Genomic DNA, 7,500 nt, shown 5'->3' on the forward strand with positions numbered 1-7,500 from the left:
CATCACAGACCTGTTATTGCTCAATCTCGTGCGGCTAGAAGCCGCCTGTCCCTCTAAGAAGAAAAGTAATCGCTGACAGCACGAAGGATGTCACGCGACTAGTTAGCAGGCTAGAGTCTCGTTCGTTATCGGAATTAACCAGACAAATCGCTCCACCAACTAAGAACGGCCATGCACCACCACCCACCGAATCAAGAAAGAGCTATCAATCTGTCAATCCTTCCGGTGTCCGGGCCTGGTGAGGTTTCCCGTGTTGAGTCAAATTAAGCCGCAGGCTCCACTCCTGGTGGTGCCCTTCCGTCAATTCCTTTAAGTTTCAGCTTTGCAACCATACTTCCCCCGGAACCCAAAAGCTTTGGTTTCCCGGAGGCTGCCCGCCGAGTCATCGGAGGAACTGCGGCGGATCGCTGGCTGGCATCGTTTATGGTTAGAACTAGGGCGGTATCTGATCGCCTTCGAACCTCTAACTTTCGTTCTTGATTAATGAAAACATACTTGGCAAATGCTTTCGCTTCTGTTCGTCTTGCGACGATCCAAGAATTTCACCTCTAACGTCGCAATACGAATGCCCCCGCCTGTCCCTATTAATCATTACCTCGGGTTCCGAAAACCAACAAAATAGAACCGAGGTCCTATTCCATTATTCCATGCACACAGTATTCAGGCGGGCTTGCCTGCTTTAAGCACTCTAATTTGTTCAAAGTAAACGTGCCGGCCCACCGAGACACTCAACAAAGAGCACCCTGGTAGGATTTAAACGGGGTCCGCCTCGGGACGCGAAAGCACCCCTTCGGCTCGCCCCACCGGCAGGACGTCCCACGATACATGCCAGTTAAACACCGACGGGCGGTGAACCAACAGCGTGGGACACAAATCCAACTACGAGCTTTTTAACCGCAACAACTTTAATATACGCTATTGGAGCTGGAATTACCGCGGCTGCTGGCACCAGACTTGCCCTCCAATAGATACTCGTTAAAGGATTTAAAGTGTACTCATTCCGATTACGGGGCCTCGGATGAGTCCCGTATCGTTATTTTTCGTCACTACCTCCCCGTGCCGGGAGTGGGTAATTTGCGCGCCTGCTGCCTTCCTTGGATGTGGTAGCCGTTTCTCAGGCTCCCTCTCCGGAATCGAACCCTGATTCCCCGTTACCCGTTACAACCATGGTAGGCGCAGAACCTACCATCGACAGTTGATAAGGCAGACATTTGAAAGATGCGTCGCCGGTACGAGGACCGTGCGATCAGCCCAAAGTTATTCAGAGTCACCAAGGCAAACGGACCAGACAAGCCAATCCGATTGGTTTTGATCTAATAAAAGCGTCCCTTCCATCTCTGGTCGGGACTCTGTTTGCATGTATTAGCTCTAGAATTACCACAGTTATCCAAGTAACGTGGGTACGATCTAAGGAACCATAACTGATTTAATGAGCCATTCGCGGTTTCACCTTAATGCGGCTTGTACTGAGACATGCATGGCTTAATCTTTGAGACAAGCATATGACTACTGGCAGGATCAACCAGGGAGCTGCGTCAACTAGAGCTGAGCAGCCGGCCGCCCGGGAGTGTGTCCCGGGGGCCCGCGCGAACACGCAAGCGTCCGCTCAATTATTCTGCAAACAGGAGGAGGCCGAGCTCCCCTGCACGATACACCTCGAAACCCTCTCAGGTCCCGGCGGCGCGCAGCGCCGTCCTAGGTACTTGGTCGGTTTCGAGAGAGGCGCAATCGCCCGGAGTTAGGCGAGTAGACGGTTTTAGTGCGAACACCCTTGCTCCCAACTGAGCTTGCCGCTGCCGACAGAGGCCCGGGAGCGTGCTGTCGTGGCATTGCCGGCGGGAGACAACACGCGCCACCTATGGTGACCGGCAGCTCCAACGCCAGCGCCACACAAGGGCAAAGCCCCACTTGGGTGCAGAAGCGAACTCTCCCAGCACAGCGCACGCGCCAACACGTCCGCACAACTGCGATACAAACCACCTGCGAGAACCGCTGGGGCGACCGAGCAGCAGACGGCGTCGCGGCGCCGAGTGCCAGGCGGCGGCGCATCCTCAACGCACACAGTCCTCAATCAGACCAGCACACTGCAGATGTCCACCGCGCTTCGCACCGGGCTCGGCTGAACCAACTTTGGCCGCCAGGCGCCGCGTGCAGGGTGCGCCGCAGCGTAGCTGCGCCGCCTGCCGGGCCCGTCGGCTGGCGCTCCTGCCACTCGGCGCCCCCCACCAGCCGCCTGTTGCGCGTGCGCCCACGCAGCGCGCGGCCAACACGCCGGGCGGCCCCCCTTCACCGGCCGGGAACAGTCCCACCAAGCCACCGCCGCGTATCGCTTCATACCCACATGGGCCTAGTCACGCGTGTGGATGTGGCGGGTACCGCTGAAACAACCGGTTAATAGCTGTACCGATCGTCGCCATCACAGATTCACCTCCAGCGTGAACAACCGCTCAACAACGGATTTCCAGTTCATTTGCGTATCTTGGGCAGTAAACGTAGATGTCCACCTACATTTGCGAATTCAACAATTCTTGCATGCCAGGATGTCATGTGTCACGACACGCTACATCAGACCACATACACACTGCGACATGTGCAGAAGAGAACACGTGGAAGGTGGCCCGCGCACGTATGCGATGTACCTTCCGCGATCCACTGTCAACCGGCATCTGCGGCATGTCCCAGATATGGAACGCGGTCCACCAGGGTAGCACTTTGTGTGAGGCAATACGACAAAGTCGGAATACACGCGTCACTACATCAGACGGCTCACGCTGACCTGACCTGACCTGACTCACCGCACCACCACCCCCAGCGACCCAGGGTGACATACAATGCGTTCGTACGTTCCTCCCACACGCCTCTACGGCGTACCACAGTGCAACCTAGCTGTTATTGGGAGACGAGACAAGTAGCATCAAGCACAACATATGGAAATTGAGATTCGACACCGTTGGGCACAGCCAGCGTACGGTCACACGTATCACACTACTTCACTCTGTACGTAACGACCGATGATCGGTACAGCGTGTGGGTTACGCGTACGACATCAGCGGACAATGGACACAGACCATACCACGACGTACACTGAGGGCGTCGACATCTGAATGCAACTGAACAGCTGCGAGGCTCATTTAACACTCAAACGCCAGACCGACCAGCTTGAGAGGACAGAGACACAAAGAGGGGGACAGAGGGGGACAGAGGGGGGGGGAGGGGGGGGGGTCGGCGATATAGTCCTATTGCAGTACAATTGACAGTGGATAGCAGGAATATGTGGAAAGTAAGCAACACTCGCAAGACATCTACATGAGGATAACAACGACACCAGAGATTCCGAGCAGTGAACTATGTTAGGCAAAGGGACAACGTGGGTTAGGTTAAGGGACAACGTGGGTTAGGTTAAGGGACAACGTGGGTTAGGTTAAGGGACAACGTGGGTTAGGTTAAGGGACAACGTGGGTTAGGTTAAGGGACAACGTGGGTAGGTTAAGGGACAACGTGGGTTAGGTTAAGGGACAACGTGGGTTAGGTTAAGGGACAACGTGGGTTAGGTTAAGGGACAACGTGGGTTAGGTTAAGGGACAACGTGGGTTAGGTTAAGGGACAACGTGGGTTAGGTTAAGGGACAACGTGGGTTAGGTTAAGGGACAACGTGGGTTAGGTTAAGGGACAACGTGGGTTAGGTTAAGGGACAACGTGGGTTAGGTTAAGGGACAACGTGGGTTAGGTTAAGGGACAACGTGGGTTAGGTTAAGGGACAACGTGGGTTAGGTTAAGGGACAACGTGGGTTAGGTTAAGGGACAACGTGGGTTAGGTTAAGGGACAACGTGGGTTAGGTTAAGGGACAACGTGGGTTAGGTTAAGGGACAACGTGGGTTAGGTTAAGGGACAACGTGGGTTAGGTTAAGGGACAACGTCGGTTAGGTTAAGGGACAACGTCGGTTAGGTTAAGGGACAACGTCGGTTAGGTTAAGGGACAACGTCGGTTAGGTTAGTTAGGTTAAGGGACAACGTCGGTTAGGTTAAGGGACAACGTCGGTTAGGTTAAGGGACAACGTCGTTAGGTTAAGGGACAACGTCGGTTAGGTTAAGGGACAACGTGGTTAGGTAAGGGACAACGTGGGTTAGGTTAAGGGACAACTTGAGTTAGGTTAAGGGACAACTTGAGTTAGGTTAAGGGACAAATTGAGTTAGGTTAAGGGACAAATTGAGTTAGGTTAAGGGACAAATTGAGTTAGGTTAAGGGACAAATTGAGTTAGGTTAAGGGGACAAATTGAGTTAGGTTAAGGGACAAATTGAGTTAGGTTAAGGGACAAATTGAGTTAGGTTAAGGGACAAATTGAGTTAGGTTAAGGGACAAATTGAGTTAGGTTAAGGGACAACTTGAGTTAGGTTAAGGGACAACTTGAGTTAGGTTAAGGGACAACTTGAGTTAGGTTAAGGGACAACTTGAGTTAGGTTAAGGGACAACTTGAGTTAGGTTAAGGGACAACTTGAGTTAGGTTAAGGGACAACTTGAGTTAGGTTTAAGGGACAACTTGAGTTAGGTTAAGGGACAAACTTGAGTTAGGTTAAGGGACAACTTGAGTTAGGTTAAGGGACAACTTGAGTTAGGTTAAGGGACAACTTGAGTTAGGTTAAGGGACAACTTGAGTTAGGTTAAGGGACAACTTGAGTTAGGTTAAGGGACAACTTGAGTTAGGTTAAGGGACAACTTGAGTTAGGTTAAGGGGACAACTTGAGTTAGGTTAAGGGACAACTTGAGTTAGGTTAAGGGACAACTTGAGTTAGGTTAAGGGACAACTTGAGTTAGGTTAAGGGACAACTTGAGTAGGTTAAGGGACAACGTGGGTTAGGTTAAGGGACAAATTGAGTTAGGTTAAGGGACAACTTGAGTTAGGTTAAGGGACAACTTGAGTTAGGTTAAGGGACAACTTGAGTTAGGTTAAGGGACAACTTGAGTTAGGTTAAGGGACAACTTGAGTTAGGTTAAGGGACAACTTGAGTTAGGTTAAGGGACAACTTGAGTTAGGTTAAGGGGACAACTTGAGTTAGGTTAAGGGGACAAACTTGAGTTAGGTTAGGGACAACTTGAGTTAGGTTAAGGGACAACTTGAGTTAGGTTAAGGGGACAACTTGAGTTAGGTTAAGGGACAACTTGAGTTAGGTTAAGGGACAACTTGAGTTAGGTTAAGGGACAACTTGAGTTAGGTTAAGGGACAACTTGAGTTAGGTTAAGGGACAACTTGAGTTAGGTTAAGGACAACTTGAGTTAGGTTAAGGGACAACTTGAAGTTAGGTTAAGGGACAACTTGAGTTAGGTTAAGGGACAACTTGAGTTAGGTTAAGGGACAACTTGAGTTAGGTTAAGGGACAACTTGAGTTAGGTTAAGGGACAACTTGAGTTAGGTTAAGGGACAACTTGAGTTAGGTTAAGGGACAAATTGAGTTAGGTTAAGGGACAAATTGAGTTAGGTTAAGGGACAAATTGAGTTAGGTTAAGGGACAAATTGAGTTAGGTTAAGGGGACAAATTGAGTTAGGTTAAGGGACAAATTGAGTTAGGTTAGGGACAAATTGAGTTAGGTTAAGGGACAAATTGAGTTAGGTTAAGGGACAAATTGAGTTAGGTTAAGGGACAAATTGAGTTAGGTTTAAGGGACAAATTGAGTTAGGTTAAGGGACAAATTGAGTTAGGTTAAGGGACAAATTGAGTTAGGTTAAGGGACAAATTGAGTTAGGTTTAGCGATAATCTGGTACAGCCACAGTTAGGTTAAGCGATAATCTGGTACAGCCACAGTTAGGTTAAGCGATAATCTGGTACAGCCACAGTTAGGTTAAGCGATAATCTGGTACAGCCACAGTTAGGTTAAGCGATAAACTGGTACAGCCACAGTTAGGTTAAGCGATAAACTGGTACAGCCACAGTTAGGTTAAGCGATAAACTGGTACAGCCACAGTTAGGTTAAGCGATAAACTGGTACAGCCACAGTTAGGTTAAGCGATAAACTGGTACAGCCACAGTTAGGTTAAGCGATAAACTGGTACAGCCACAGTTAGGTTAAGCGATAAAACTGGTACAGCCACAGTTAGGTTAAGCGATAAAACTGGTACAGCCACAGTTAGGTTAAGCGATAAACTGGTACAGCCACAGTTAGGTTAAGCGATAAACTGGTACAGCCACAGTTAGGTTAAGCGATAAACTGGTACAGCCACAGTTAGGTTAAGCGATAAACTGGTACAGCCACAGTTAGGTTAAGCGATAATCTGGTACAGCCACAGTTAGGTTAAGCGATAATCTGGTACAGCCACAGTTAGGTTAAGCGATAAACTGGTACAGCCACAGTTAGGTTAAGCGATAAACTGGTACAGCCACAGTTAGGTTAAGCGATAATCTGGTACAGCCACAGTTAGGTTAAGCGATAATCTGGTACAGCCACAGTTAGGTTAAGCGATAAACTGGTACAGCCACAGTTAGGTTAAGCGATAAACTGGTACAGCCACAGGTTAGGTTAAGCGATAAACTGGTACAGCCACAGTTAGGTTAAGCGATAAACTGGTACAGCCACAGTTAGGTTAAGCGATAAACTGGTACAAGCCACAGTTAGGTTAAGCGATAAACTGGTACAGCCACAGTTAGGTTAAGCGATAAACTGGTACAGCCACAGTTAGGTTAAGCGATAAACTGGTACAGCCACAGTTAGGTTAAGCGATAAACTGGTACAGCCACAGTTAGGTTAAGCGATAAACTGGTACAGCCACAGTTAGGTTAAGCGATAAACTGGTACAGCCACAGTTAGGTTAAGCGATAAACTGGTACAGCCACAGTTAGGTTAAGCGATAAACTGGTACAGCCACAGTTAGGTTAAGCGATAAACTGTACAGCCACAGTTAGGTTAAGCGATAAACTGGTACAGCCACAGTTAGGTTAAGCGATAAAACTGGTACAGCCACAGTTAGGTTAAGCGATAAACTGGTACAGCCACAGTTAGGTTAAGCGATAAACTGGTACAGCCACAGTTAGGTTAAGCGATAAACTGGTACAGCCACAGTTAGGTTAAGCGATAAACTGGTACAGCCACAGTTAGGTTAAGCGATAAAGTTGGTTAAATTTGGTATTGTGTGGGAAGGGGGCAGAGAGAGAGGGGGGGGGGGGGTGGATAGTGGTGGCAGTACACGGATGCCTGAGTCACCGTCAGATACGTCACGTCGGTTCGATGCTTGTAGCAAGAGGCTGGCGGATGTGTGTCTCTCACTTCTGCAATTTTTCATGTGGTATAACACGAGGGCGGGGGATGATATTTGGTGCCCCTCTGTGTAGGATGTGTGTTGGTGGTGTTGATTTATCTGAGCAATGGTAGTTGTCGGAGGAGTGGGGTATTGTGCTTTTATAGGTGGACCTACTGCTCTGGTTATCATAGTGGTCGGACGGTGCAATGTGGCAGAGAGGATGCACTCGACATTGTCGCATTCCAGATGTTTACGTATTGTGTGTCTC

The 7,500-nt window shown here is 49.2% G+C and overlaps 1 non-coding gene across 1 annotated transcript in view; it reads right to left on the reverse strand.

The window, feature by feature from the left end:
- Nucleotides 1-1,529, reverse strand: part of LOC126333257 (small subunit ribosomal RNA) — a 1,893-nt gene extending 364 nt beyond the window's left edge. Inside the window, exon 1 of the ribosomal RNA XR_007564090.1 lies at nt 1-1,529. This exon is cut by the window's left edge and continues 364 nt beyond it. This is a non-coding gene — a ribosomal RNA (small subunit ribosomal RNA).
- Nucleotides 1,530-7,500: the final 5,971 nt, after the last annotated feature.

Source organism: Schistocerca gregaria, unplaced genomic scaffold (assembly GCF_023897955.1).
Source record: "Schistocerca gregaria isolate iqSchGreg1 unplaced genomic scaffold, iqSchGreg1.2 ptg001570l, whole genome shotgun sequence".
In the NCBI taxonomy this organism is placed as follows: Eukaryota; Metazoa; Arthropoda; class Insecta; order Orthoptera; family Acrididae; genus Schistocerca; species Schistocerca gregaria.